Below are 23,568 nucleotides of genomic sequence, written 5' to 3'. Positions count from 1 at the left end.
ACAAAAAGAGCTTCTGGTTCAACACATCAGAGCAGAGTCAGTCTTCCATAATCCAGGGACCAAGACGCGGATCACATTCTGATGATCCAATTAATGGTGGGATACTTTGCAATCATCCGGCAAGCAAGGCCCCTAACAGATTGTGGGGCTGTAACATCAATTTCTTAAGTGCATTTAAAGGATTACAAATGTTAGTCCTGGCTTGAGATTGAAACACCTATTGAGGTGCTCTGAACCACATTACTGTAATTGGGTACCTGAATTAATGCCATTTCTTCTGATGGGTGAGTTGAATACATTGGAATTAAGAGTTCTTTTTGCTGTATTTCACTTTCTCATTCTTTCTTCCTTTTTTTTTTTTGTTTCCTTGGAACATAAATCTGAATTGAAATAACTCTTTTTTAATCCAGATAGCTTTAATTACAGCCCTCAGGAATCCAAGTATTGTCCTCATTTTACCTCATGCACTGTTTGGGTGCACTCTTCTTTGAGCTTGTTATCTTAATATGCAGCACTTAGACAATGAAAATACAATTCTTTTCTTTAAAAACCTAAGAGAATAAGGGGAGGGGGAAAAGGAGAGGAAGAAGGCTCTGCTTCTCTTTCCTTCCAGCCACATGAACCTCATTACGAACACAGAGGATAGCACTTGAAATTCATCACAGGCCTGGAGAGTTAAGATCCAGATCCTCCCTAAATCTTTCACTCTTTCTGAGGTTGGTTAAAGTAAAAGTTCTGATTAAGGAAGAACTAAACAGGTGGGTATTGTCTGGATATTTCAAACTTCAAAATAAGGATTTTGACCTTCTTTCCCACCTTAATCTCCATTAAGTCTCTCAACTAAAGGGAAATCACATAGCATCACTTTGTCAAACCTCCCCGAAGCTTGCTATGGTAAATTGAATGAAATCTACACTCCCCGCTTGAGTCTAAAAGGTCCTACGTGCTCTTCCTGCTCAGCTCTGATGTCATATTTGATTGCTCTCCAACCTGTGCACCAGGCTGTGTCCTCATGCAGTTTCTTCCTGTCATCCAAGTGCACCACGCTCCTCTTCCATTAAGGCACTCTGCCTTAGGCATTCTACTCTGAGACGTCACCCTCACTCCTTTCAGATTTCTACTCAAATATTAATTTATAGAGTTCCCTGACCTTGCTATAAAATAATACTAATGCGCCCCCATCCTTCTCAAGTTGTGCACTCTTTCCTCCCCTACCTCGTGTTTCTTCATAGCATTTGTGCATGTGTGTGTGTGTGTGTGTGTGGTGTGCACACATGCATGCAAATTAGTAATATATGCACCACACACACACACTCAAAAACAATGACTGTACAAGTAGGAACTTTGTTTCATTCACTACTAGAACACAAGTAACCAGAATAGCACCTGGCACAATTCAAATATTTGTTTAGTTGGATTGAACTGAGTTTTTGCATGGCTAATTCTGCCTCATTATTCTGGTCTCAGATCCAATATTTTCTCACAGAGGACCCCAGATGACCCTTATCTAAAGTAGCACGTTCCCCATCCTCTCCCTTATTACCTTGTTTTATTGTCTTACTATCCTTTACCAACATCTGAAATATCAATGTACGTGTGTATGTTTGTATGTTTGCATGTGTTTAATGTCTATTTCTTTATCCTATTACTTAAAGCTCATGAGGGTGGGAAATGTTTTTCTGTCTTGTTCAATTTGATGTCTTTAGTGTTAAGAACAGCACTTGACATGTAGAAGGGGTACTATAAACATTTGTTAAATGTGTATGCAATTAATTGAACCAGAGGGAGTCAAACATGAAAGAGCCTTTGTCAAAATAGGGTTGTAGATGACACAAACTCTCTTCACTTGGTATAAAGATAACATTGATGGGGTATAATTTATTCCACCTGCTATAGAAAAAAAAAGCTGGTCATGGTAGTTATCATCGGCTTTGGTAAGGAGACACAGAAGAGCTCTGAAGAAAAGGCTGACATAGAGAAAAGCTGCCTCTGGACAAAATCGGAAAATAGGTGTTGCCTGTCAAGCTGTGCCCCCATCTCTCCTGTTCTGTGCCCTTTCCTGGCTTGTAAACTATACTGTTTTATCCCCTCTACTCCGAAGCATCCAGTGGCCTTCATGTCAGTACCTGACTCAGTTTTCCCCTCCCCTGAAAACACTCCTACTCTGGAACTTTCTGACTCATCCTATCCTTGTCTTTCTTCCAAAACATCCAGATTCAGGCATCATATTCTCCCAGTCGCTACTCTTAGACTTAAGCTAACCTGGCAAACCTCTGGACTTAAAAAGCATCAGCTGGCAATAATAATGAACCTGACCCCACTTTCCTGGAAGAGTGATACACCCTCCACTCAGGATGTCCCACTCCACTCCTCTTTGAGAGGAAGGGAAAGTAAGCTGCGTTTCTATTCCACCAGGAAGGAAACCGTCTACAGAAGGCTCCCAGTGTCTCTTGTCTTTCTTTTCTTTGTCACAGTAACCACTTAAACGTATTCATTTCTGATAGTAAAAATAATTTTCTAAAAACACAGTAGCAAATTTAAATCATGTAAAAAGAACAAAATTCAACCTATAAATCCCTAAATAACAACTTCGTAGTTTGTTTCTTTTTGGTCTCTTCTTTTGGACATCTTTACATAGTCAGTATCATACGCTGTATTTAGTTTTTCCCCACTTAATATATTGTGAAAATATTTCCACATCTTTACGTATTCTTGATCACCATTTTGGACAGGAGAGCATATTTCACTATAGGGATTTATTGCCATTTAGTTAACAATGCCCTATAAGAAATTACTAGGTTATTTTTACTTATAAACAAGGAAACAATAAACATATGTCTTTGTCTAGAGGAGTTGGCAAACTTTTCTGTAGAGGTCCAGATAGTCAATATTTTAGGCTTTATGAGCCATACGGTCTCTGTTTCAACTACTCATTTCTGCTGTAGCCAGAGACAATGAGTAGATAAATGGCTATGACTATGTTCCAATAAAATTTTATTCACAAAAACAGGCACTGGACAGAATTTGGCCTGAGGGCAGCAGTTTGCCAACCCAACCCCTGGCCTAGATCTCTGATTGCTTTCTCAAGATGCATAAAAGTGGAATCACTGAACCAAAGGGGTGAACATTTGTAACAGATATTGAAATATCTATTATTCATCTTAAATACGGTTGCATGCTTGATTTTTCCCAATAACAAAGTCACTAATTTAGTTAACTTAGAGGAATCCCGACCCAATTAACATTCCTCAAAAAGGAGGGAAACTGAGGCCCAGATAAAGCTGAATCTGGTTCTTCTGTTTTAATTGACATTCCTCTTATGTAGTTCTCCTTAAAGATAGTTTTTTATATATATATTTATATATATATATTTACATATATATATATATATATAACTAATTCAGATGCAAAAAGCAAGTTTCCAGGAGTACTGCAACAGTGCAGTCACTAAACTAAGAAAAGACAATTTCTTGAATTCTCAGGGCTTTGATAACTCAACATTCCTTCCAGGTAAATAAATCAATGGCAGTCACCAGCAAGATGACTACTGCTTTTTTAGTTTAAAATGAATAAGACAAGAGGCTTGTTAATCATGTATTATGATTACTGCTTAGGCCACAAAGGAGAGTTGACAGCACCCGTTACAGTACATCAAGGTCTGCCGTGCACAATTTCTGCTACTAGGGCTCTATATTATTAAAGTTTGAAGATGTATGAGGGTATAAATGACCCCTATCTAAAGTTTTCAAGTAATGTTTAGTATTTACACTATAAATCTGCTCTAACATGGCATTATGTTGCAATTTTAGTTTTACTTAATAAACTATATAGGGGCAGACAGCCTATTTGCTATCTTTATTCTCAACAGACAAAGAATTTAAATACATTCTCAAGAGAGTTCAAAGGTACCATGATTTAACTGGAGTAGAAAGGAAAGGGATAAATTTTAATTCTCAAAATGATTTTCTTCGGGAGAGTATGAACATTTTTTGCATTCTGTCATGTTTTCTTTTTAACTACACCAACACATCCTTTCTCAGCAACCAACCAGAGACGATGAGAGCCAGGATGAATCCCATGAGTCATTTTAGTCCAGGCTCCTGTGTCGGCAGAGCAGTTTTCATTATTCTTAAGCATATCGTCTCTCTCTAAACTAGGCATGTCCAGGTCTGTGATTCTACTATGATATGAATGGATATTAAACCCTGGGTGAACCTGCTCTTCATTCGTGGCCTATTATCAAAGCATCATGACTGCTGAGCTGAGGGGTCCATGCCCAAATATAGACATTGGGCATCTGGTTGGCAAGAAACACAGTGGCAGTGGCTATGCCCTCTAACTCTCTAGTGTACAATAGTATGTCAGGGAGCAGAAGAGGGACACTCCATTCTTGTCTCCTGTGGCTAATGTTTTTTAATCATAAACAAATGCTGTTCCAAGGTGTTGGTATAGGACAGCATTTCTCGACCCCAGGATTATAAACATTTAGAGGCAGATAATTCTTTGTTGTGGGAGGCTGTCCTGTGCATTGTAGGATGTTTAGCAGCATCCATGGTTTTTGCCACCCACTCAGTGACAACCAAAAATGACTCCAGATATTGGCAAATGTCTCCTGGGGTAATAGTGGGGGGTGAAATCATCCTGGTTGAGAAGGACCTAGAATGGCAACCCAAAGGCAGAAAGACATGTAAAAGTACACACCGCACTTGCCCATCTCCTCTGTCAAGTATGCTTCTGGGGTCGGAATGAAGAAAGGAACGCAGCCCCGGGAAGAGACACCAGAAAGACTGAGCCCTATATAGACATGTAAATTTTTCTCTACCTGAGGTTTAGAATGTCTGGCTTGTTGTGTTCAGCAGTCATCACAAAGCTAGATATGAATTTCTTGGCTTTTTTTTTTTTTGACTCATTAGGTTGCCCTGCTCAAAATGATTTACACAGAGATAATTAAACTTAAGCCCTAAGGGCTAGTTAACTGTTTAGCAGTGTATACATTTCATATAACCATTTCCATACATCTAGTTTTAAATTCATTAACAAAAATTAATAGCTACCCAGCGCTCTACATTGCGCAGCATGTTGCTATGGTATGCTTGCTAAATTACCCCTTTCTATCACTCCTCCAGCGATCTCATAGACAGTTAAACTTTGCTATGCTGGAAATGTTGCCTACCAATTTGCAGCAAAGCTCATATTTACTATATTTAGTGTGAATAATTGACTGCACTTCAGAAAATATTTGTCTCTGTTTGGTGTGCCTCTGGAACATTCTATCAGCTTTAAAGAACAGTACATGCACTTTTTTCAGTCTTTGAAGAATCACTGAGAAACATTTTATAGGTAATACTAGCATTGAATATGCATTAGAAATATATGTTTTACTAATATTGTCCTTCCTCTGAAAGTCCCTTAACTGCACTTAAATATCTTGTATTTTTTCCTCCTGGCGTATTTTATGAGGACAAAATGCCTTTCTAATATGAACTACCTATGACCTATTAAATAATTATCTTCTTATTTCTGAATACCAATATAAAAAGAAAAATGAGACAGTAAATCTCTTTTCTATAAACTTATTGCCACAATTATACATATATTAGAATTTTTGGTAATTAAAATATATTTTCCATTAAAAAATAATCTCTAATCATTCTTCACCAATATTTACATTGTTCACTTCAGGTTTGAAAAGGAGTCAGGGTGAACTAATTCATTGTTTACATTCAGAATCCTAGGTGGCCCAGACCCATAAAGGTAGTACAATGCACTGTATTTTTCGTTCTTAGTACTTATCTTAATCTTAATAACTAGCCAGACAACTGACTCCAGAGTCTGGGGCTTATCAACTGGAATTTGTCACATGAACCCAACAGAAGACAAGAAATACATTATATAACAATGCTACACAAGTCATTATCTCTCGACATTTAAAGGTATGCATTCAAAAACTATGTAAGGCTTTTATATATTTATTTATTTATCTTTTGCTGAACTCAGATTCCACTTGCTTCTATTAAATTTGATAGCAAATGAACAGAAATGCCCTTGTTAGGTATTATCTGCAAACAGTTTACTACCAAGAGATCAAAAGGATTCGTCCTACTTCATTTCAGCATTGGCTACTGGGAACAATCTGCTTGAAAAACTTTCCTTGACACAGATTATTTAGGAAACAGATTAATAAGAAAATAAAAAGGCTCACACTCCTCAAATATTGAAAAATGTCAACTACTTTAGTAGAAATTTCAGTATCTTCCCAATAGCACTTTTTCTGGATTCCTTTGAAGTAGCTTACACAAACAACAGTAATATTGAGTCATCTATACTACAGTTTTCCCAGACCATGTCTCAGGTTAAAAACAGGACATGACTCTTTCAACTATTCACACGGAAGGTATCTTCTTCAGTAGAAAGAAGTTTATGAACTCTCTTGTTTTGGTGAATGATTTATTGTAAATATTTCTAAGTGCACTTTAAAATTTTCATTCTAAATAAATGGAGACTGTGAAAGGTGTAATGCACTTTATATCCTTCTGCAAGATAAGATTTATTTCTCTTACCAGTTTTACAGAACATTTATTATGTCTATAATGAGCTAAATATTTTTACCGAGACTTCAAATAGAAATATATACACAATTTAAAATGTAGATGGCAAAACCATTGGCATCATCCAAATAAATATTTTCTTTAAAATCACTCCTTTTGAATTTTATTTCTTCAAAAGAAATGAATGGTGAAAATATTTGTTGAATGATAGCTGAATTTTTGCTTTCTACCAATGTTGTCAATATGAATATACTTTCTAATAAATGCTACCTATTATGTTTCCTCTTCTCCAGAAGAAAACATCAATTCATTAGTTAGTTTAAGAACTCTTAGTATAAACATATTATTTTTGGTGTGAGTGACATTAAGTTTATTAACACTTGCATTGTTAAAAAGATGTAGTCACTATCCAACTCTCCACAGGTAGTTTTAAACCAAAACCTTATGTAGAAACTGTATCATGTCTGGAAACAGGCTAAAAATAAGATATAGTGAAATATATAATGTATATGTTTAGTCTAGTAATTATATAATACACTGTACTCCTATCTCCTTTATTCCAATAATCAAAGGTGCATTTCTTGATGACATTTCAATATATGCAAAATTAAAGGTAGCAGAGTTTAATATGTAGCAGAGTTTAATATGAAAAGATATATATCATTTCCCCTAGGAATTAAACTCTTCCTGTGATCTGTAATAAATACCGTGCTGTTTTACAAAATGGGAATAAGATTGATGATATTGATCATAAGGTTCATATTTTTCATTGAATCTATTGATGAATCATTTACCAAGAATGAACGGGACAAAAGATCTATGGAAATATTGCTTACTTAAGAAAGAGATGTGCTAAGATAATATCACAATATTTTATCAAGGATGTCATGTAAAGTGCTGATAAATGTTTTATCTTTCTGGAAGATACAGCCCTCTAGAAATGTGTGTCTAAGCACTAAAAAAGGTATGGTTTACATGCATGTGTTTAGATGCGTAGACTCCTTATCTAGTATGTATAACACTTCCTCCACCAACATGATATTTTGTTTTTCCTGAATACATTCTATACTATCTATCAGATAACGTGAGTATGTTTTTCTAAACCCTTAGAATCCTAGCAGGACTGGAAGAAAGGTTAAAGATCTATGACTAATTAGAAAGATAATTTTTTGTAAAGAAAGAATAACTATACTTCTCAGAGTGCCCGCTCATTACTAAAAGCTGTGTGCTTTGAGTCAGCAGACCTGAAACCAACAAGATACATTTGCTGCTTTTCTTGTTTTGGCATCAAAGTTCGTTTTGAAACACAGTAGTTTAGTAGAGAACTACTTGTTATGGACTAAATGTGTGTATTCCTCCAAAATTCACAAGTTGAAATCCTCCCCACTCCCCACCAAGTAATGGTATTAGCAGGTGAGGCCTTTGGGTGGTAATTAGGTCATGAGAGTGGAGCCCTCCTGGATGAGATCAGTGCCCTTATAAAATAAGAGGCCAGAGAGCACTCTTGCCCTCTTTCCACTGTATGAGGATACAGGGAGAAGTTGACAGTCTACAAACTGGATGAGGGCCCTCACCAGAACATGATCATGCTGACACCCTGATCTCAGACTTTCAGCCTCCAGAACTGTGAGAAATTAAATTTCTGTTGTTTATAAGCCATACAGTCTATGGTGCTTCATTACAGCAGGCCGAACTAAGGCACTACTGTTGGCTGCTAATTTGCAGAAATGTGCATCTGTCATTGACCCTGCTAAGGATCCTTTCATTTTTTTCCTGAACATTATAGAAATAAACAAGACCCATCAAACAAATATTAGGAAACTGGTATTTAGGAAGAGTAGAAAAATCACCCAAGTGGGGCCACACTGATATCAACTTTACAAAATAATAAAATACAAAAAAATCACCAAATGGATTGGTCCAAAGAACAGAATTCAAAACTTTGACAAAGAGCCCTTAGAAGGGACAGTAAGAAAGAAAAGCAATATGAGAAAGAACTACATGCCACCTATTGCTGCTGAGAAGTTTGTCAGATAGATGAATAAAGATTTAAAGCAAAGTAAAAAGAGTTTCCCAAAAGGGTTGTTTAGGCTTGGTTTATTTGAGACTTAAGAAATATCCCTTTAAAAGTATTCTTTTGTCCAAGTCCTTCACTCTTGAAATTCATCATCACCACCTTTAAAGAGATTAGTGATAAAGGTTGGCTTCTTCATAGACAGCACTGATATATGCTGGGTTCTTGGCACTCTCTTACAATGATATTAGTAAAGAACCACTATTAGTTAATCAAGATGGTGAACACAACCAAGGTGAGTAGGATATTGTATAGGAAATTCTTTGGAGGAGAAACTGTGGTACACAAATTAGCAACTGAAGACATAAACAAGATCAAAGAGTTCTGATATAAATGCAAAAAGTAGCTCACTTATTTGTTAAGCATTTTACTAATTAGTACACATTTTGGCAATTTAGCATATCTTGCGTTTTATTTCTACAATGAAATTGTAAACTCCTGAAAGGCAAGAAAAAAAAATGTGTTCATACTATCTTGTTTAATGTAAGACAAAATTGAGCAGAGGTAAGCAAGCACTTATATGTTAAGTTTCACTGAATTTTGAGTAAAATTTGATTTATAGGATGCTCAAACAGCATAGAAGTTTCGAGCAAAAACAGTTGAATAATCTGATTTTTCAGATTAAGGGATTGAAGCCCTAAATGTCAGAGAATCTAATCCAAAGTCCAGACATTTAGGTCTAGAGATAGGACTCATCCTACCTTATCTTCTTACTTCTTCCCACCAGGGCTCTTTCTGCGTTAAGATTTAATTGTTCGACTGTCTTGAAACACATTTGAGTCACTCTGACCATGGCCTCACTTACTTTTCTAGGTCCCAGGAAACCTAATATGCACCAGGTACTACCTACTTGTTTTACATATTTTCTGTGAGATTTTATAAAAGTGCTTCTAGCCTGCATCTCAGCCTATTAGAATCCCTGTCCTTTGCAAACAGTTCCCAAACTTTGTAGTACTCTACATCTTAGTTAAGGACACAAACACATATCAAAAATGTTTATACTCTGACAGATATGCATTATGCTAAAGGACTGAATCAAGTTAATGGTAAAAATAGCCAAACCTCTTTTGTACACACTGTAGAGCAGTGCATATAGGCCAAATGGCTGACTGGTAGCAAAGAAAAATGACAAGTCCTTCTGATTGAGGCTTCACTTTCAGAGTAGATCCTATGCCTTTATCAACCTACCTTTCACATGCTGCAAGTTCACTCTGAAATATCCAGCATGGATCATGCCACATCCAACTTCAAAAAAGTTCAATGGTACACATTCTAACGTGAGAAATCGTAAAGTCCAAACTCTCTTATGTAATATTTGAGATCTTTCCTATTTTGTCTTCAATTCAGTGTTCTATTTAGCAATTACACTCAGTTTCTACAAACACCTTCGCTCTAGCTCCTCCATTTTTCTGTTCTTTCACACACTTCCTTGTCTTTATTCATGCAGCCCCAGAACCCTCAATGGTCCAGCAACATACAGACTCACTAAGACCCCTGTCTCCCACTCTCAGTGTATCCACCCATCACATTTTACCTCTCTTCCAAAGACCGGGTAAACTCACTGATCCTCTAAGATGCCATTCCTTATCCCCCAAGCGTCAATAAAGTATTCATTTCTGCAAACTTGCACAGCGAGTTGCTTTAAGTGCTGTTTCTAGCTTTCATCTGTTTCATTTCATCTTTCCTGCATTTCAAGCACTTCATGATAATTTCTTGGTGAAATGATTCAACTGATTCAATTGCTTTTCTATCTTTTCATTGGACATACACTTTTCACCATTTATAGGTTTTCTAAAGTCTGTTTATACCTTTCAGAACATGTGTGCCTTCTGTTGAAACTGAAACACTGTGCTAATCCTGACATAGAGCATGAGCCCAGACACAATGCCATCAATTACCTTGTGAATCAGCTGGGAGTTAGGCTCAGCTGGCTGCTTCTGCAGCTGCCACAAAATCTCCCTAGATGTGGCAGGGCGCAGTGGCTCATGCCTGTAATCCTAGCACTTTTGGAGACCAAGGCAGGTGGATCATGAGGTCAAGAGATGGAGACCATCCTGGCCAACATGATTAAACCCTGTCTCTACTAAAAATACAAATATTAGCTGGGTGTGGTGGCGTGTGCCTGTAGTCCCAGCTACTCGGGAGGCTGAGGCAAGAGAATCCCTTGAACCCCAGAGGTGGAAGTTGCAGTGAGTCGAGATTGCACCACTGCACTCCAACCTGGCGACAGAGCAAGACTCCATGAAAAAAAAAAAAAAGGAAAAGAAAAAACTCCCTAGATGTATTTCTAACTAGACTGTAATATTCTTGAAGATCAGGGAGTTGTCTTATTCATTTTTACACGCCTTGAAGCATCTAACGAATACCAGGTAGGTAGACAAATGTGTACACAAGTCTGAGGATCAACAGGAACTGATAAATTTTGTGGAAATGCAAGTTAATTAACTGCCCAGACTAAGACCACTCACCCTTTCCACTTTCACTTCTCAGGGCAGGAGAAATGACCATGTCTACATGGAGCCTGAGGTAACTACTCATGACTGTACAATAGTCTTGGCTGATGGATACCAGAGCTCTGATATAATTGCAAAAAGTAGCTCACTTTCTCTGTTAAGCATTTCATTGTTTACTACACATTTTGACAATTTAACGTATCTTGTGTTTTATTTCTACAGTGAAATTGTAAACTCCTGGAAGGCAAGAAAAAAAAAATTTGACAAAATTGAGCTGAGGTAAGCAAGCACTTACATGTTAAGTTTCACTGAATTTTGAATAAAATATTGGTTTATAAGATGCTCATAAAGCATAGAATTTTTGCTCACGTTTGGTTGCTCTACTTTTGGTCACACTGAGCAATCCTCTAGAAGTGCTGGGTCCTCTGAAAATGCCCGTGGACCAACAGAAAGCTCCTCGCTGGAGTCTGTCCGGTTAGGCTTTAAGCTTTATGGGTCAATGTCAGGCTCCATTTTGGAAGAATTTTTCCCATATATATTTTCACCCTGAAGAGGAAAGGGTAATGCTTTTTTTCAAAATCATTTAGGACCTATGGGCCACTGATATGACACTTGGATTCAATACTCTAAAACAAAAACACGTAAAAGTTGGCTTGAACAATAACAGGGCTTAGGTACAAAGCCATGTTCCTGGCAACAGCATCTAAGAAACAATAAACAGTAGCTCTCTCTTTAGTTTAAAGTTGTTGCTGCTGTTACTGTAGCTGACTTGAATGCTTCTTTGGTGCCAGTCACTGGGATAAGAGCTTTCTGTGAATTATCTCATTTAATTGTTAGAAAAAAAGTCTCTGTTGGTATATTATTTCACCATTTTACAGATAAGAAAAGTCCAACTCTGACAGATTAAAAAACCTGTACGAATTCAAAAGGTAACGTACAACCTGAGGCCAGCTAAAGTGCAAAACAAAATGCTTTTTGAATTCAATGTAAACATGATACTGCGAAGGCCGCAATGAGTCTGCCTAGGTCCAACAAGTCTGAGTCTGTGGCATGTGGAAGGAAGAGTCCTCTCCGTGACACATCTGCACTTAATCCACCCGATTAGATGTCTCCGCCTGCCCCCTCCCCTGCTCCCCAGCAAGGCAAAACACCTGTGAACCAACAAGATAAATGCAGCTGCAAAGATCCTGCGGCTGCTGCATCTGCATGACACGCCTTGTGACAGTTCCCCGCTTGAAAATGCAGTTGTGCAAAGGACTGTGCAGAGTGTGTTTTCCCTCCCACTCTTTCCATTCTCATTTCTTTCTCTCATGTTTATGGACTTTATCTCAATTTGAGTGAAGGCAGTTGTGCTGAATAACGATGAGGTGCTTCCTCCAGTGCTGCACAGTGATAGCCTGATAGTTTCAGCCAGCTTGGAATTCTTCAAATGTCTTCTTTTTGTTGTTATCAAAAGAGGTGACCTACTACCTGGGGTATTGTGTTGACACCTATGGATACCAAAGAGGCAAAGGATTCGATTTTCTCCTTTTTTTCCCGGTCTTCCCTGGAATTGTAACTCACTTGCTTTGTTTCTTATGAAAAAAAAAAATTCTATGAAAAGAAAATATAGAATAGAGTAGATACACAGTGTGTTCAATATAAAGAAAAATAGATGAATGGATCTCAAACTGATGTAAAGGAAAATTTCCTGGAAAGCATGCTCCTTACATTTTCCATATAGATATTACCAGTTGCTTAATCAATATGTCTGTCTCTGCTTCTCTCTTCAACAAACACACACACACACACACGCACCTTGGAACGAACAGAAGCGATTCAAGAGTGAAGAAATTCATCTTGACCTGAAATTGCTTTTGGAACAAGTCCATCTCTGACATCAAAACAATTTCTGTCAAAGTGTCTGGGTTTAAGCAACCCACAAAATAGCAGCTTATTTAAAAACCAAATCCACTCCTTATTGAAAGTGGTGATATTTGAAGCACACACAAGTAAAACTAATTTAACCTTTGAAAAGTTATCTCTGGAGAGAAGAGTCAAAATCCCTTTATAAGATTTTTAAGCACTGCAATTATTGACGAAGAGTATATTACTTCAGTTTTCTCTGATCAGGAAGAGGAAAAAAGAGAAAACCCCACAAGAGACATCAGCAGCTGTCAGGCTATTTTCCAACTGCAAAGAGGTAGTTTACAGTGGGCTTGTGCCAGTCTCTTAAGACCCAGTTAAGAAGCCTTTTTAAAATGCCTTAAAAAGCCAACTCATACATTAATCAAGTTGAGCCCTCATCCATACTTACTGCAATACATCAATTACTATGTCTTTTTTTAAAAAATAAAATCCAGTTGACAGCAGACACCTTATTAAGGCCCACTAAAATGATACAATAAGTAGAAGGCTATTAATATTGCTCTTTTTTTTCTCCTTGCTATTGTCTTGCTGCACTGGTCTGCAAACAAATTCAGGCTGCATTACAATTAATGCCAGTGGAACTCCTTCTAACGACTTCCAGCTTGCTAATTTTTTACGCTAATAATAAAAAAAGGCATTGCTATGCAAGAACGACCCCCTTTTATCATGCTAGCATAGCACACCAGAGAGTGTCTGCTATTGTTCACATGAAAGACAATTAAACCCTGGAACATCAAACCTAAAAATGACAATCTGCTAACCAGCACTGGGCATTGCTCAGTGCTTTTCTCTATTTTCTGAACTGATAGAAAACAATTCTCTGAAGACATTTCTTTCCTATTCTCCCTTAACCACCCTTTGGGGGAAAAAAAAGAAAAAAACTTTAAAAAATACCCTTTACTGATTTATGCATCTCTGCTTAGAATTTATTAACTGTCTAGGACCAATTTCACTTCAACACTCCTATTGCCTGCAGGTTTAAATTCTGGACACATAAAACGAAATGCACCAATATCACCCACATACTATCATATTTAAAAATAAGCATTAAAAGTATTCTTTAAAAATGCACACAATATAAAAGTCTAGAAAGAAAAAGAAAAATCGAATTCTGCAACTCTGTGTATCTCATCTTCTCTGGGGACCATGCCAGAGAGTCACAGGGCATTCTGAAAACTAAGTCTAGTCCAGATGCTAATTTTCCACAAAGCCAGATTAAAAAAAAAAAAAAAAGTCCCTTCATTCTTAGCAATATAAGGATTCATTCACCAAAAACAACACGCCCATTTACTGGAAAAATACCCTTTATTTGAACTTTAATTATAACATACAGAATATAAACATACCCACATAAAAGTTCACTAACTTTGTTAAAAAGATTTTCAAATTTTCACTAACATTTCCCCCATGGTATAAGAAGAAATAAAATAAGAAAATCTGAGTTGCAACCTTGGCCCTGAAACCTGCGAATCTTGGGTCTCAACCGAATCTTGTAATCTCTCTGAGTGTCAGTTTCTTCATTTGTAAAATAAGGAGAAAAATAGCTCCTTTTTCAAGCACAATTGTAAAGATGAAATGAGAAGATGGATATGAAAACTCTTTGAAAATTAAACCATAATACATTGTAATTAAAATAAATAATTAAGGCTGGGCGCGGTGGCTCACGCCTGTAATCCCAGCACTTTGGGAGGCCGAGGCGGGTGGATCACTACTTTAGGAGATGGAGACCATCCTGGCTAACACAGTGAAACCCTGTCTCTACTAAAAAATACAAAAAATTAGCTGGGCTTGGTGGTGGGCACTGTAGTCCCAGCTGCTCGGGAGGCTGAGGCAGGAGAATGGCGTGAACCTGAGAAGTGGAGCTTGCAGTGAGCAGAGATAATGCCACTGCAATCCAGCCTGGGCAACAGAGTGAGACTCTGTCACAAAAAATAATAATAATAATAAAATAAAATAAAATAATTAATTAAACGAAGTTGTTCTACGACCTCACTAGAGTTACACTGAAAGCTTTATTTTCTGATTAGTAGTGAGTGACTCTCAAATGCTAGGCATGGCCAGACCTAACATATTTACTCAGCAAGTTTTTGGTAAAGGGGCCAGGAACTATCTTAGGCTCTTCACACTTGGCATTTTATTGCATTCTCACAAGAACTCTCTTGGCAGGGATGATCATTCTCTGATTACAAATGAGGAAACTGAGGCCTAGGGAGATGTGGTGATTGGCCTAAGTGGCAGAGTTGAGATTTGAATCACAGTACTGATCACATAGAAGACACTCAATAAATGTCCCCAGCTGTGACCCATTCTTAAGGTGACTTTCCATGGTGAGCATCTTGTAAAAGAGAGCAGTTCTGTGAAGCAAGGTTAAGAGATGAGTTCAGGCAACCTGTACTGATATATTGGCTCTGACCCTAGTTGGCATGGACCTTTGGGCCAGCCATTAATTCCTCAGTTTTGCATCTGTAAAATACAGGGGTTTTTGTGAGAATCAAATAAGTCCATGTATAATGTTTAGAAAAATACTCAATAAGTGTGAATATGTGTTATTACTTTATCCTCCAGCGCTGTGTGAGAAACTCTACTTTGTAAAATAAGCATAAAATAGGATCAGTAGCTTCCGCATTTAACCAAGATAAAGCAACAAGGACCAGACTTACCCTCCCATCTAAAATAATAAAAAAACACAAAAAAATATACAGAACAATGTGTAAGATCCTAGAATAAGGTAAAGAGATATAGTGATCTCTAAGAGATTAGAAACAAATAAGGTAAGACCTATAATCATCTCAGCTTACTCCTTTGAGAGAGGCTCCAGGCCAAATGCAAAAGGTGAAGTCAGGCAGAGGCCAACAGACTCTTTCAATTCAGGAGACACATCTAAGAGGCTCAGGAAATCAAGGCAAGAGTAGAATAGAGTACTAGAGAAGATGTTGCTGCAAAGAGAGAACTCCGGAGATTTGCAGATAGTCCTTTTCAAGTGTTCAACTGAATATTAAACAGCGCATGCATGCAAGCAAACTATTGAAGGCTGGGAAAAGAATCATTAAAAAGTTTAGAGGTACTTTTTAGAAGTACATTAAAAGGTTTAGAGGTAAGCCCAGTGCTTACGTAAGACTAGGAATACTGCTTGCTCTCATCACCCAGATTGGAAAAACCTCATGATTCATGTGATATGGGGTGGGGTACACTGACAGGTCTTTACTCAAAATGGTAAATAATTAGCTGTAGTCTGAGCCCTGTTCCAGTCTACCTAACAAATTTTAAAAGTACGAATCTAAAGGATGAAACTACTTCCAAATAACTGCATCCCAGAAAAAGCGAAGGATATTAACAGAAATACAAAATATCCAACATATGAGAAATAGAATTCTCAATGTCTGGCATCCAATCAAAAGTTACCAGTCACTCAAAAGAAGCAGGCGCATATAATCCAAAAGCGAGAAGGAAAAAACCAATCAATTGAAACAGACCCCAAAGTGACCCAGATGTTAGAAATAGCAGACAAAGGCCAGGTGCGGTGGCTCATGCCTGTAATCCCAACACTTTGGCAGGCCAAGGTGGACAGATCACTTGAGGCCAGGAGTTCGAGACCAGCCTGGCCAACAGGGTGAAATCCCGTCTCCACTAAAAATACAAAAACTTAGCTGGGCATGGTGGCACATGCCTGTAATCCCAGCTATTCATGAGGCTGAGACAGAAGAATTGCTTAAACCTGGGAGGCAGAGTTGCAGTGAGGCAAGATCGTGCCACTGTGCTCCAGCCTGAGTGACAGAGCGAGACTCTGTCAAAAATAAATAAATAAATAGAATAAGAAAAAGGAAAAAATAGCAGACAAAGACATTAAAACAATGGTTATATTTTATATGTCCCCAAATCGGAGGCAAGGGAGATTTATAAGCCTACAGATTAGTGAAGCTCTGCAGATCCCCAAATAAGAAACATAAAGAAAATGACACCAGGGCATATCATAACCTAGTTGTTCAGAATGACTGATAAAGTATAAAATCTTAAAAGTTGCCAGAGACAGAAGACACTCCATGCAGACCTGAAGGCAAATAAAATAGAGATTTCTCATTGGAAAGAGTGAAAGCAAGAAGATAATATATTGGAACAATATAAAGAAAGAAAAAAACTGTCAACTGAGAATTTGAAACATAGCTTTTAAAAACAAAAACAACAAAATATATTTTTACATATATACAAAGGCTGAAATGATTCATCACAAGCAAAACTGCAATACAAAAATATTCGAGGAAGTCCTTGTGACAGAAAGAAAATGATACCAGATGGATATATGAATTTACACAAAAGAATGAAGAACACAAGAAATGGTAACTAGGGGAGTTAATTTATTTGCTATTATTATTAGTACATCTTTTAACAATGTACTGTTTAAACAAAAATCATAACGACAATGTAGTGTGGGGTTTATAATATATGTAAGAGCAAAACATGTGAAAAGAATAGCCCAGAGGTCCAGGGAGGAAACATGGAAATATATTATTGTAAATCTCGAACAATAAACGAAGAGGTATAGTATCAGTTGAATGTAATTTGTGATAAGTAAAACATGTATACTATAAATCCTAAAATAATAAAGCAAAGAGTTATAGCTAATAAGCCAACTGAGGTCATAAAATGGAATCATAAAATTTATTCAGTTAATCCAAAAGAAGGTAAAAATACGAAGAGAAAGAAAACAAAAAAAATAGATGAAATAAATAAAAAGTAAATAGAAAAATGCTAGATTTAAACCTAACCATATCAATAAACACATTAAATATAAGTGGTTTAAATATTCTAATTAAAAAGTAATATTCTATAGCATTACAGGGTATAATTCACAATAATTTATTGTATATTTGTAAATAGCTAAAAGAGCAGATTTTGAATGTTTCCAATACAAATAAATGCTAAATGTTTGAAGTGGTGAATATGCTAATTATCCTAATATTGATCATTACACAATGTATACATGTATCAAAATATCACACTGCATCTCATATGTATAATTATTATATGTCAATTAAAGTACTAAAAGCAAAAAAAAAATTTAAAAAGTAGAGATTGTTAGATTGGATAAAAAAGCAAAATTCAACTATATGTTTCCCACAAAAATACACACACATGAGAAAAACCTTTGTAACCTGGGTTAGTCAAAATTTTTTTCTTTTAGGTACAATATGAAAAGCATAACCCATAAAATATCAAATTGATAGAATTCATAAAAATTAAAAATGTATACTCTTTAAAAGACACTGTTGTGAGAAGGTAAAGACAAGCCAACACTAGCAGAATATATTGCAAATCATAAAATCAAATAAAAGGTTTATATCTAGAATATATAGAAGGAACTATCAAAACTCAATAACAAGAAAATGAAAAACCTAATACAAAAGTAGGCAGAAGATTAGAACAGAAACTTCAATAAGGAAGATACATGAATGATAAATGAGCACATGAAAAGATGCTCAACATCATTAGTCATTAGGGAAATGCAAATTAAAACTACAAGATATTACTACACATCTATTGGAATGAATACAATTGAAAAGTCTGACCAAACTAAAGATTTGGAGCAAGTGTAATTCTCATACACTGTTGCTGAGAGTGTAAAGTGATACTACTTTGGAATACAAACAGCTTGACAGTTTTCTGAAAAGTTAAACATACACTTAATGTATGATCAGCTCTCAGGTTTTTACCAAAGAGCAATGAAAGTCTATGTCCATGCAAAGACTTCTAATAGCTTTCTTTCTTTTTTTTTTTTTTAAGACAGAATCTTGCTCTGTTGCCCCGGCTGGAGTGCAGTGGCGTGATCTTGGCTCACTGCAACCTCCGTCTCCTGGGTTCAAGTGATTCTCCTGCCTCAGCCTCCTGAGTAGCTAGGATTACAGCTGCATGCCACCAAGCCCAGCTAATTTTTGTATTTTTAGTAGAGACAGGGTTTCACCATGTTGGCCAGGCTGGTCTCGAACTCCTGACCTCGTGATCCCCCCAAAAGCCCAGGCTAAAATAACACAAAAATCCACTGACAGTAACTGAATAAACACATTATAGCTTATACAATTTGATGGTACCTCAGTAATAAAAAGGAACTAACTACTGATTCAACAACGTGGATATATGTTAAAATAATTATGCTGATTGAGACAAACCAGATAAAAAAGAATATATACTGTAGGATTCCACTCACATGAAACTCTACAAAATGCAGACTTATCCATAGAGGCAAAAAGCACATAAGTGATTACCCTTGAGATAGGGGAAGCAGGTCAGTAAAGGGATCAGAGAAAAGGATTATAAGGCGGCAAAAGAAAACTTTTGGGGTGAGATCCCTGTTTATTATGTTGATTAAGGTATTGGTTTCATGGATGTATATGTATGTCAAAATGGATCCAATTGTATACTGTAATGTGCAGTTTATTGTATTTCAGTTATATCTCACAGAGCTGGTACAAACAAAGATAGGATTATTGTCCATAAGGAATTTAAAAGTTAATTATTGAAAGAAAATATACCTACAAAATTAATGTAATGAATAAGAAGATAATATAAAGTGTTTTGTAAAAAATACATGAAAAGTAGAGACCAGTGATTCTCAAACTTTGATATCCATCAGAATTGCCTGGAGGGAGTGTAAAAACATAGATTGTTGGGTCTGATGCCCAGAGTTTCTGATTCAGTAGGCCTGGGATGGGGCTTAAGGATTTGCATTTCTAACAGGCTCTCTGTGAATGCTGATGGTGCTGGTCCCAGGACCACACTTTTAGAATCACTGATATATATGAGAGTAGGACAATATAGAATAAAGGGCCAATTTAGAAAAGGGAGAAATTATAGCATTTTTTGAAAAGCTTTCTTTTTTCCTTAAGCTCACAATGAAATAGAATTCAAGTGAATAAAATTTTATTTTATTCTCAGAATTTCTTTCCTTCAAAATTTTACTATGTTCCTACTGAAAATTCGACAGTTTTCAAGTAGATCTCATACTACCTAGTTGCAGAATTCACTGGTGTAGAGACAGTCAATATCCTCTTAGAAAGCAAGTAAATATCAAACCAGTGAATAAGTTAAGAATAGGGCGAGGGTATAGTCCAATTAGTCAAACCTTTTATTCCCACTTTCCGCCATATTTCAATTATTCTTCTCCTATACCCTTTTGAGAAATAGTTATTATTGTAGGTTTAAAATAAATAAAAATAGTTTTTCTTTCTCAGGAGTCATGGGCTTTGTTCTTTGCTATTTCCTCTGCAACACTTTTTGTCCTACCTGCTCACTTTCATCTGGCTAATTCTAATTTGCCTTTTAAGCCTGGGATAGACAGTACTTATTTGCAGAACTTTCCTGGGCACACTTCCGCTCACCCTGCTGCACAGGAAGCTCCTCCTCTGTGCTCCTTGTCTCTACTGCATCCGCCATCTTGCACTAAATCATTTTATCACACTCATCCCATTTTTTCTACTTCTTAGATAGTGTATTTCTCTTTAATTTAATGAAATTGCATTTGGGACATCCTAGCTTCCCTGATCCTCTCTAAGTTACACAGTGTTAGGAATACAGAAGGAGGAGTCAGAGGTCACCAAATCTAGAATCATAAAACTGGAGAGACAGAACATGGGATGAAATTGTAAATATACAACATACACTTGCATACAGGCACATACAAACATTTGGGGGGTTGTTAATGACTTCCCTAAGGATAGTAATTTCAAGTGGCACCAATCTTTAACCCAGATTGAATCACAGGACAAATCAAGTTTCCCAATTCCTACTCATGCATTTGACATATTTACAGTCTGCTTTTATAGCTTTTGATCACAATTTCCTAGGAGGCAGCTGGTTTCTAAATCAACAAGTCAGGAAAAAAAAAAAAAAAAAAAAAAAACAGCCAAAGCCCAGTCCTTTAACAAAATTATCTATTGAGGAGGTCAATGCTGTTTGGAAGACATTTAAAACATTTATAAGAGTGATTTTTAAAATGTCTGCTATTGGATGAGCGTTACATTTAAAGATTCCAATTGTACTTTTGTATGACACTAGACTTCCGTGGTACTGCTTCACCCAAAACAGAGGTTTAAGGAAATAAAAATAATAATAATAATACAGAAAAAAAAAACACTTTACTGAAAATTCTCATTTCAACCAGAAGCAAACGTGTTCTAAGAAGGCAAAGTAGAGTTAAGAACAACTCCGTGTTCCCTTCGGGAATAACTGTGATCTTTCACACTTGGGGGTTGATAGTCAGGGTGAAGTAACTTAGATCAACTTAAGAAGGAGGCATCTGGGGCTGTTCACCTAAGGAGATGCTTCCCAGAGGCCCAGCATCTTGGGAGAACACCCCGAGTTCTCTGGAGAGGTCAAGAGTTTGGGATGCAGGATCACACTGAAGAAGGTCAGCCCAGCAAAGCAGGTGATCTAGGATATGGGCTTCTGACTTCCAGATTCTACCATCATCACAGAGGCCTAAAGCTGGGGCCCACACCCAAAGGGCATGATGATTCTCAGCCTTCAGCACAACAGGAATTGACCTGGAAAGAAAGGCCTTTATTCCTCTGACAGAAAAACCTGATTCCCAAAGGAAAATGATACTTTTACCTTATTCGCTTTCTCAGTGGATCTGCATTTTCATGAATGAAGAAAAGAAGAAAGTTGAATTCTCTGACTAGGAAGGTTTCTTATAAGAAGGTTTCCAATAGACTTCAATTTTTTAAAGCTGTGCAGCAAAAAAAAAAAAAAAAAAAAAAAAAAAATTACCACAAAGGAATAAAGAGCACTAACCAAAGAAATTTCACTCTCATAGATTTTGTAGCACCTCAGAACTTCCTTTGGAAGGGAAGGACAAAGCGGCCGTTTGCTCAGCTTAGATCATTTGGATTGAGACTCATATGTTATTTTAAATGAATATTGCTCAGGTAGTTAAGCCTTAGAAATCAACCATCCTTGACAATTGTCCATTTTTTTTTTAAGTCTTACCTTAAGGGTTTAAGAAACACATTTACAAAGTATGCTGTAGTGGGAACTAGCCAAGCTTCCTACCTGGCTTCATAGCACAATTGGGACTGCTGGTCATTGTTCATTTTTGTCTTTGAAAACTTTGTTACAATTAAAAAAGGGAAAAGGAGTAAACTTAAAAAGCAAACATGGTACACTTGTTTAGCACTTGGAACAATACAAAATTCCAATGCATGTTAAAAATACAATCCAATGGACCATTTAATTTTCAAGATTTTACTTTCACCCCTTGACTAATAATGTTAAGAAAGTACTGAATTTCTTTTGTGATACTAGAACTGTCTCTTACAATGGCATTCCTTTTGAGAAATCAGAACTAAAGTTTTCTTTGCATTCTCTATGTGCTGAGTCCCTATATTGGATAATATTAGCATCTTTTATATCCAAACCTAATATAACATTCTTTTTTCCTATATCGTACAAGTCTTAACGCTTTATAGTAGTGCCAACAAAAATGTTTAAGGAAAGGCCATCCAAAAGCAGACATGACATTTTGCAGAGTCTTCAGTTTATCTTTAGAATGTATAATTATAAACTGTGCTTGAAATAAGCTGCCCAGATATTTGTGTTAACACAGAAATTCTGTTACCATTAGTTCTTGCTCAGTAAATGCAAATATTGTGAACATGCTGTTTAACAGCAGCAAATATCATGTCTCCCATTTTTACGAAAAGTAATACTGTAAAACATGCTATCAAGTAATCAACATATTTATTAAACAGTTCTCCATACAAGCCATGTACATACATACACACATCTTTTTGGACAGTGTAGTAAGTGACCACAGTTGAAGTGTTCACATCCAGTATGATACATATGTACATCTCCTTTATATGGTGCAACTATAGCAATACAATGACATTTTAAAGATTGCTCTTATTGTTATTTAACATATATGTTCTTATCAATATTGAAATATATATTTTTTAGGGGAAAGCAACAAGCATGCACCTTAGTTTCTACTGAAGATCTACTTTCTTAAAATAATCATATTAAAATCATATATACTAGCTCTCCAATGTAGTAGAAATCTTTCTGTTTCTTTCTTTCTTTTTTTTTTTCTGTTTTCTTTTTCTTTGAGATAGGGTCTTATTCCATCACTCAGCTGGAGTGCAATGGTGTGGCCTCAGCTCATTGCGGTCTTGACTTCCTAGGCTCCAGTGATCCTCCCACCTTAGCCTCCCAGATAGCTGGGACTACAGGTGCTCACCACCACACGTGACTAATCTCTTTATCTTTTAAAACAGCTTAAAGTATATGTCCATATTTCTTCCTCCACGTGGCCTTTCTTACAGTCTTCAAACTCTGGCATCTGTGATTAGATTTTCTTTCATTTTTTGATGTGGGTTTTCAAACTTAGAAAGAGAGTCTAAAGTAATCTCTCTTCTTTATTTTCTGCTACATAGACAGTTTTTAACTTTAAATATTTTACATTTCCCTAATTACAAGTTTCTGTCATTTTCTTCATCAGTCTTCAAACTGTGAAATGATAACAAGATATATTTGGTTTTAAAAAATAAAATGATGAAATTTTGTGATACTGGTGCTCTTCTTCAAAGGCCTTTGA

General features: G+C 36.5%; 1 protein-coding gene across 4 annotated transcripts in view; it reads right to left on the bottom strand.

Moving 5' to 3' along the window:
- Positions 1-23,568, bottom strand: part of ESRRG (estrogen related receptor gamma) — a 594,759-nt gene that overhangs the window by 347,002 nt on the left and 224,189 nt on the right. For 3 of the 4 annotated variants that reach the window (XM_003265099.3, XM_030812870.1, XM_030812871.1), the window contains exon 3: positions 21,585-21,702. The exons of the other annotated variant lie outside the window; for it this stretch is intronic. The gene's annotated coding sequence lies outside the window, so the exon portion shown is untranslated. The remainder of the gene's footprint in view (positions 1-21,584; positions 21,703-23,568) is intronic. 4 annotated transcript variants of the gene reach the window in all.

This window comes from Nomascus leucogenys, chromosome 5, assembly GCF_006542625.1.
Source record: "Nomascus leucogenys isolate Asia chromosome 5, Asia_NLE_v1, whole genome shotgun sequence".
In the NCBI taxonomy this organism is placed as follows: Eukaryota; Metazoa; Chordata; class Mammalia; order Primates; family Hylobatidae; genus Nomascus; species Nomascus leucogenys.
Note: the sequence above shows the minus strand (reverse complement) of the source record. Positions and strands in the feature narration are given on the sequence as shown.